The sequence below is a fragment of the Rhincodon typus genome, chromosome 24, assembly GCF_021869965.1.
Source record: "Rhincodon typus isolate 14 chromosome 24, sRhiTyp1.1, whole genome shotgun sequence".
Classification (NCBI taxonomy): domain Eukaryota; kingdom Metazoa; phylum Chordata; class Chondrichthyes; order Orectolobiformes; family Rhincodontidae; genus Rhincodon; species Rhincodon typus.
In genome coordinates, this window is record NC_063355.1 from 6,552,782 (window position 1) to 6,560,279 (window position 7,498).

A 7,498-nucleotide genomic window follows, 5' to 3' on the forward strand; every position below is an offset into this window, starting at 1 on the left:
GGGGTACAACTTCACAGTTCCTTGAAGGTGGAGTCACAGTAGACAGAGTAGTGAAGAAGGTATTTGGTACACTTGCCTTTGTTGGTCAGTGTATTGTGTATAGGAGCTGGGATGTCATGTTACGGCTGTACAGAACTTTGTTTAGGCTATATTTGGAATACTGTGTTCAATTCTGGTCTCCCTGCTATAGGAAAGATGTTGCTAAACTTGGAAGGGTGCACAAAAGATTTACAAGGATGTTGCTGGGCTTGTAGGATTTGAGCTATAGGAAGAGGTTGAATAGGGTGCGGCTATTTTCCCTGGAGCATTGGAGGTTGATGGGTGACCTTATCGAGGTTTATAAAATCATGAGCGATATGTATAGGTGACTACCCAAGGCCTTTTTCCCAGGGTAGGGGAGTACAAAACCAGAGGCACGTAGGTGTAGGGTGAGAGGGGAAAGATATTAAAGGGACCGAAGGGGCAGAGGGTGGTCTATGTATGGAATGAGCTGCCAGAGGTAGTGGTGGAGGGTGGTACAATTAAACATTTAAAAGGCATCTGGATATGTATATGAATAGGAGGTGTTTAGAGGGATATGAGCAAAATGCTAGCAAATGGGACTAGGTTAATTTAGGATATCTGGTCAGCATGGATGCGATGGACCAAAGGGTCTGTTTTCATGCTGTACAGCTCTATGACTCTTTAACCAATTCACCACACATGCCAATATATTACCCACTGTCTCATTTGCTTTAATTTTGCCAACTAATGTCTTATGAGGGAAGCCTTCTGAAAGTTCAAACACACCACATCGATCTTCACTATTCTACTAGTAACAGCCTCAAAATAAAAGCTGCAGTAGATTTGTTAAATGTGATTTGCCTTTCAAAACCCCACACTAGCTTTGTGTAGTTCCATCAATATTTTCGGTCTTTGATCGAGAGGCTAATGGAGCTTTCATGTGTTTCCAACATTTTCTGTTCAAACTGTTTCCTTTGAAAATCCATGCGGTATTAAAACCATTCACACACGAGTCGTTCAGATAAAAGAACTGCCGAACACTTCGGGAAGCTTGATTCAGTGGGAGGGCTTTACTTTTTTTTAAAAGTACATTTGATTGATTAATTTTTAGTGCCAGATGCTGAAGATTAGACAAATGTATAACTTTCACTTTGCTCAGTGACGCTGACTAGCTGCTGTTTCACACTCCTCACCTTTCTCATGACCTTACATCTTTTATAGCAAACTCTAGCATTTCCCCACTCCTGACATTAGGCTTACTGCTGTATAATTATTTTTTTTCTTCCTTTTTCTAATAGTTGGATTATATCTGTCACCCTCCAATCTGTGTTTGCACTAGAGAGGAATGCACAGGAGAGTTTTTACAAGGATGATGCTTGGGCTGAGCTATGAGGAAAGATTGGATAGGCTGAGTTTGTTTTTCTGGAGCAGTGAAGGTTGAGACGGGGATTTCATAAAAGTGTGTACGTATATGAGGGGATAGTTGGCATAGGAAGGAACTTTTTTCATAATGGAGTGTCAAAAGTCAGTGGGCTTATACTTAAGTTAAGAGGTAGAGGCTAAAAGAAAGTTGAGAATGTTATTTTTTTTAACCCAGAAACTCTGGAACTGACTGCCTGAAAGAGTCAGAAACTCTTGTAATGTTTCAGCAGTATTCAGATGTGACTTGTATTGTCATTGCCTACAGGGTATAGACCAAGGGCATGGGATTGGTGCAGCCAGATCTTAGTTAACTGGCACAGACAACAACATAATATAGATAAGGTGAGTGGCAGGTGTCTTTTCCCTAGGGTGAGGGATTTTAAGACTAGAGGGCACATTTTTAAGGTGGGAGGAAAAAGATTTTAAAAAGACATGGGCGGCAATTTTTTTACATGGAGCGGCTGGTGTATGGAATGAACTTCCAGAGGAAGTAGTGGATGCAGGTACAGTTACAATGTTTAAAAGACGTTTAGATAAGTACGTGAATAGGAAATGCTTGGAGGGATATGGGCCAAGCAAATTATGATGGACTGGTTGGAGCAAAAGGTCTGTTTCCATGCTGTATGACTCTATAGTCCCATGGCCCTCTCCTTCTGTGCTTTAAATGTTTGTGAGTCTATGAGGCAATATCCAACCATTATTCACCGCAATTCAGCCGGCGGAGCAATGTTATTCAGATGGGAGCACCTTTGGACATGCAGAGTGACAAAGGTTTCCATTTTTCAGAGGTGAATTTCTGGGGTTTTCAAAAAGTCAAAAAAATGTACATTACACCCCAGCCACGAAGATCTAGCATTATCAAGAGGTAGCAATAGACTATAGAACCAAAGTTAAAACATTTTTGTGAAGAAAATCCTACTAAATCGGCCTATATAGTCCCACGTGGCTATGGGATCACCCCTTGCACCATTCACCAAGATGATATCAGGTAAATCTGAGATGATTGATATATACTCCAGGTCTTCTGCTAGCTCCACACTCTATGATGTCAGATGTCACACAGGTTTATTTGAAATCACAGGCTTTCTAAGCGCTGCTCCTTCGTCGGGTGGCGAAGAGGTTTATGATTTCAACTTTAACCTGTTGTCGTGTGACTTCTGACTTTGTCCACACCAGTCCAACACCGGCATCTCCACATCACACTCTATGATAACACCGATTTTCCGGGCAACAATGGGGGAGTTGTGGCTTCACAAAATGATCGATCGCATGCAGAAAACTACCTGATGTGTGGCTAGTGAGCTGGACAAGTCTGTTGCAAAGTGTTACATTTCTGTGTTTTTTTAAAAATCTAGTCCTGAGTAAGGATCATTTACTTGAGACGCTTACTCCGTTTCGGGCGCTCCTGGGGCTGCTGTGTATTTCCAGCCCGTTCTGCTTCTATCTCAGATTTCAGCCCCCGCAGTATTTTCCTTTTGGAACAAACATTGCATGCCAAGTATAAACTACACCTCACATATGAGCCCCGATCTTTCCTATCAACCCCAGAAATCCTTCACTTTTTTATTCACAGGTCCTGCTGTCAACTGTATGCAAACATGGAGCTACGTTTTCAAACTGAAATTCGCCTTTTTGAAGTACGGTGTTTTTGGATGTACACTATCCACATCACCATCTTATTCCAGCCATTTCAAAATCTATTTTTGATAGTTGGCGTTCTCTCAGTTTTAATCACAATGACCTGAATCTCACTTCCCCTGTTCTCAGTCCAAGTATTAGTCTGTCCTTGATCCAGAGGCTAATGGAGCTTTCGTGTATTTCCAACATTTTTTGTTCAAACTGTTCCCTTTGAAAATCCACGAGGTATTAAAGCCATTCACACACTAGTCATTTCAGATAAAAGAACTGCCGAACGCTTCGGGGAACTTGATTTAGTGTGAGGGCTTTAAGATTTTTTAAAAAAAAACATTTGTTTGATTCATTTTCGCGCCAGATGCTGAAGATTAGACAAATGTATAACTTTCACCCTGTGCTCAGTGACACTGATGAGCTACTCATTCATACCCCTCGCCCTTCTCATGACCTTACACGAGTCCCGCTGCCCCAGGATACTGGCTCAAACCAACTCTCCAGATGGTCTCCCTTCAAACACTGTAGATCATTCTTCATTCAGAGAAACGCTTTTTCGCCATTGTGCCTCTCACAGCAGCGATTGGCTCCTGAGTGTGGGAAACGCAGAGAAACCCGGACTCACGCTCACTTCCCTGTCCTCTTGGAGCTATAAGTACAGGAGATGTTGATCAGAAACGCAGCAAATAGCAGAGACCGCGTCTTAGTTCACTACCAGCTTCACGAATGCGTCGACTTACTTACAAAACCATATCAATTGCAAGACGAGAAAATATCTCAGCTAAAGTAGGGTTACATTGTCCAGAGATTGAAATTGGCGCGAATTGTCTGATAGTAATCTGTCTTTCATTTGCTAAAATGTTTCCTCGCTATTTTTTTCAGCTGTTAGAAGCATCGCTGCAGAGATTGCACTGGCTAAATTCAGAAGTTTAGAGGTCACTGCGTTGAAAAGGAAAGATTACTACCCGAAACGGAATCGGTAACAAGTCTCGGGTAAGGCATCGAATTTCTTACACCCTATAGACTGCAGCTGATGTCAATAATTTTTATTTTGCTTGCCTAATCAACTTTCTGTAACGTACAGTTTTATCTTCGTGTGTCTTAGTTCGTGTTCCCCCACCGATTGGACACCGGAACAGTCGCAGACCTGCTGTCAACTCGTAACACTGAGATGCAAATTAAGAAGAAAATCCCCAGCCGATTGAACCGAGGTTCAGATCTGTATTTCTCGGCTTGTCAGGCCCGGTCAAGCAAAACTTCTCGGCCCAGCACCGCTGAAACACCTGGACAACATTTTATATGACTCAGGAAGTGAGAGTTGCACGGTAGAGATACTGAAGGTTTATTCTCCGGTGTTAGACAGTATTCCACAATGGAAGTACCATTGTTAATATCTTCACATTGAAGCAGTTGGATGCTTTATTAGCGTCTAGTCCTCAATCGAGCGACGTCATAGTCCACGACCCGTTTTCGACAATCTTCCCTCAATAATCTCTCTGGTATTGTAATAGCTGTGGAATTATGCAGCAGAAACCCCCTGTTGAAGTGTGACAGGAAACAGAGAGTACTTTATTCTGATGAACAGTTTGTGTCTTTTGTAGAGGTCTAGATTCATTCACGGAGCATTTTATTCGAATAAATATGAAGTAGAGAGTTTCTGGACCCCTGATGTTTCGCTTCCTCTCAGCGTTATGAAGGTTCATTGTAAAGATTGCAGTTCTACGTGAAGTCGCTGTAATCATACCGCTGTGGTATTGAAAGGTTAATAAGAATGTTGTATTAAGTGCAGAAAAGCGACTTCAGATTGAAAGAGGTAGATAGTTTTTAAGGGCTATTTTTCATCCTCCTGTAACATCTCAATAGGTGACGGTTGTTTGCGGAATTGTTGAACTACTAGAAGGCGAGGTCCCGCGGAACTGATGTGCAGTGCCTGAAGCGAGTCGGAGATGGAAAGTCAACTAACCCTTTTATTAGTCTGGGAAAGTTTTACACAATAACACGTCTGTGTAAATGATAAAGCTCCTTATTATAAAATAGATATAGTAAAACCTAAGACTGCAAAGTATTAGAACGGGGGTTATAAAATTACTTTGTGGAGGTGATTCTTGCCCTGTATCAGGGACGATGTTGTTTCACTGTTTGAAGGCAAACGGTTCTTTTTTGTTTTTTTTTTAAAAAGCTAATAGTAGGTATTTGGAGCTCTTAAAGCTTCCAACCTGCTCAACATTCTGCGAATGACCTGAAAGGTATAAAATTTTATTGAAATCTTGTTAAAGTACACTCAACATGAAAAGGAATAAAGTTAGGCATACTATTTCGGGATGTGGATTGTAGAGCAAGAGAACATAGGTTAAAAACTGAAATAAAGACTGATCAGCTCTTGGATGGGCTTCCGAACAAGGAATTGGAGATGAGGGGGCTCAGTGGGAGAAGAAGTGATAGGGGAATGTGAATTACTTAAATAGTTCTGGATGGACGAGCTCAGAGCAGCTGCTTCGGTTTTCTCGTCGGTATCTATTTTGTGATGGTGGTTAACTGAAAGGACTTAAAGTCATATTTGTTGAGCTAATGATGAACGATCTACATTCAGTGGCATTGGGAAATTGTGATTTACAGCTCGACACTGCATTGTTGCTGTATCCTAGAAAATGCATTTCAGACTACAGCATATGTAAATATGCTGGACATTAATACAAACTTCCAATAAAGTTATTTTAAGCTAATGCTGTATGGCGTGGTTTGTATGAATGATGCGTCGATTTACTGAGTACACTGCACTGTATTCGAGCTCATTCTGTGTACCCTCCCTTGGAAAAATATGTTGTGTATCCCTTTAGAATTCAATGGTATTTTAAAAATTGATTAAAGAAGAATAGCTTTTTTTTTTCTGGTGTAGTTCGGCTCACACGCCCACCTCACGACTAAACGTGCAATTTGAACATTAATAATATCGCGAACTGTTGAAAATCGATGGCAGTATATCATATTTAGCTAAAATAATTAACCGTCGATATTCACGTGGGTTTAATTCTATTCTTTCATCACATCCATATTGTGGCTTCAGCAAAGCATTGGAAACCAAGCCCCTACAGTGTCATTCTGAAATGGAAGGTGCATGTATTACCCTCCTAAAATGTACATAGAGGGGCAAGGCAGGCTTCTGGGACCCTAGCTCCCTCTGTTATTGGCACCATTACGTCCAATGTGTTGCCCTGACTGAATATGGGAATTGCAGTGTCCTAATATAGACAGTAAATGAAAGTAAGCATCCACAATCGACTCCTTTCAGCTTTCCAGAGGGAGAAGAAGCTGTACAATTAAGCCTCAACCCCAAAGGGGTTGGAAATAAAGCATTTTGACATTTCCCAATGAAAGAGTTAATTAGCCCCCATCAAATCTGATCGCATGGCCATCATTTACATTGTCTCCTTTACATTCTGAGAAAAGGACACTCTGTTTCAGGACACTGGGAAGCTCAGAAGAAACTTGAGGTGTTTGACCACAATTCCCTAAAGGTAGCAGGAGAGGATAGTTAAGAAGGCATGAGGGACACTTACCTTTATCAGTGGAGGATAGATTATAAGAGCAGGCGGTTATGTTGGAGCTGTACAGAACTTTGGTTACAGCAGGTAGTGTTTGCAGAGGCGGGTGGGTGGGATGCTGGGGATTTTGTGTATCCCTTCTGCTGTTTGCAGATGGTCTCTATCTAGGTCTGTCAGTGAGGCTCAAGGTGGATGACACTTTCACAGGTGCTTCTTCACCAGTTGGGATGGTCCGAGGCAAGAGATTCCAACGGGTTGGTAGTGATAGTGATTGTTTTCAGCGAGCTTTTGAGGACCTCCCTGAAGTGTTTCATCTGTCCTACTGGTAACGACTTGCTGTGACCAAGCTCAGAATAGAGAGCTTGTTTTGGAGGTCTTGTCTCAAGCCAGGGAATGAACTGGCCCACTCAATGCTGCTGATTATCATTAGACAAATCAGAAGTCACATGACGCCAGGTTATCGTCCAATAGGTTTATTTGAAATCACAAGCTTTCGTAGTGCTGCTCCTTGGCCAGGTGAAGTGACTTCCTTTGACGAAGGAGCAGCGCTCGGAAAGCTTGTGATTTCAAATAAACCTGTTGGACTATACCTGAGATAGTAGGAACTGCAGATGCTGGAGGATCTGAGATAACAAGATGTAGAGCTGGATGAACACAGCCGGCCAAGCAGCATCATAGGAGCAGGAAGGCTAACTTTTCGGGCCTAGACCCTTCATCAGAAAATGATGTTGTGTAACTTCGGACTTTATCCACTCCAGCCCAACACCAGCACCTCCACATCATGCTGTTAACCAATTTCTTGATCGTAGTGTTGGCCTGACAGAGGACACTGATACTGAAGTGTCTATCCTGCAACTGAGTTTGTAGAATATTGCAGAGACATCTCCAGTAATACTTCTCCA

The 7,498-nt window shown here is 42.0% G+C and overlaps 1 long non-coding RNA gene across 1 annotated transcript; it reads left to right on the forward strand.

Moving 5' to 3' along the window:
* The first annotated feature begins 3,518 nt into the window (after window positions 1-3,518).
* Window positions 3,519-5,777, forward strand: LOC109928540. The gene is made up of 3 exons (XR_007264657.1): window positions 3,519-3,840; window positions 3,937-4,047; window positions 4,160-5,777. It is a non-coding gene; the product is annotated as an uncharacterized LOC109928540 (long non-coding RNA).
* Window positions 5,778-7,498: the final 1,721 nt, after the last annotated feature.